The sequence below is a fragment of the Neoarius graeffei genome, chromosome 9, assembly GCF_027579695.1.
Source record: "Neoarius graeffei isolate fNeoGra1 chromosome 9, fNeoGra1.pri, whole genome shotgun sequence".
NCBI classification, from domain to species: domain Eukaryota; kingdom Metazoa; phylum Chordata; class Actinopteri; order Siluriformes; family Ariidae; genus Neoarius; species Neoarius graeffei.
The window spans coordinates 25,146,349-25,147,766 of NC_083577.1; positions in this window are offsets into that span (position 1 = coordinate 25,146,349).

A 1,418-nucleotide genomic window follows, 5' to 3' on the forward strand; every position below is an offset into this window, starting at 1 on the left:
TGGTTACAGAAAATTTATGGTTTTTAGCATTAGAAGCCAGGGCCTTTCTGTGTGGAGTTTGCATGTGTCTGCGTGGGTGTGCTCCGGTTTCCCCCATGGTTCAAAGACATGCGGTTAGGTTAATATGGGATGGCCTTGGGTGAGGCACCTAACTCCTGATTGCTCTCTGGGTGCTGTTAGCAGGGCTGCCCACTGCTCTCCCTCACTGCAGCCATCTCTCCTTCTTCCCTCAACACACCTCCCCCTAGTCATCACAGCAGCCCCCTCCTCCCCCACCTCAACACAGACTCCTCCATGCATTACTGCAGACCAGGTCAGAGGTCAACTGAGGAAGCTTCACCCCAGGAAAGCAGCAGACCCGGACAAGGTGTGTCCATGACTACTGAAGACCTGCGCTGCTGAACTGGGTGAACCACTCCAATGCATCTTCAACCTCAGCCTGCAGCTGGGGAGAGATTATAAATAAATTGCAAACACATCATTTCAACAACACAATCGTTTTAATTACATTTTTTTTAGCTCAACAGTTGAAAACTAATTTTTCATTTTGGACATTGGACACAGAACAGTGTAACAGAACAGAAAACTGAAAGTTACTTTGATTACCAGCTGCGCACATTATAGCACAAGATCTGGTTAAGCCGTACGCGCGCTGTAGCTCGCTCGTTGTTTGTCCAGCGAAACACTGCACACATAATAGAAGAGGCTGGATCCAGTGTTGCCAGATTGGGTGGTTTTAAGTGCATTTTGGCGGGTTTTGAACATATTTTGGGCTGGAAATTGTCAGCAGTATCTGGCAACACTGGCTGGATGCTGGGCGCTGCCGGGAACTGGGGCAGAAACTGCCGTACGCTCAGCTAGCTCAGCTGGGAAACACTTGCCAGTCATAACCAGACGGTCGTAAAGTTGATCGGTCGTAAGTCGCATAGGTCGTAAGTCGATGACTACCTGTACTGAACTCATCAAAACTATGAAATAACATATGGAATTATATGGAATTATATGGTAAACAAAAAAGTGTTAAAAAACAACATGTTTCATCTTTAATGGTGATGATACACGGGGCAACTTTTTGGGCAATGTTGCCGAGCAATGTTGCTGGCAACGGGCAACTAGGTGAGACACAGGGCAACTTTTCAGGGCAACTCACAATGGGCAACAACAGTTAGCAACGGCAGTTTACAGTTAGCTAAAAAAAAAAAAAAACAATGTCTTAATTTTTGCTGTGACCTGCTGTGACCATTTAATCAAGCTGTCTGTTGTTTTTTAGAGCTTTGGTGAGGTAAATTCCTCCATATAGAATATTAAAATAACTTACCGGCGTAAAAACAGATGAGGAGTCTCTCCATCTCTTCACTCCACTGACACTGAGCGGCCGCCATATTTGTTTGAAATTTCTGATCCGAACCTCACCGGAG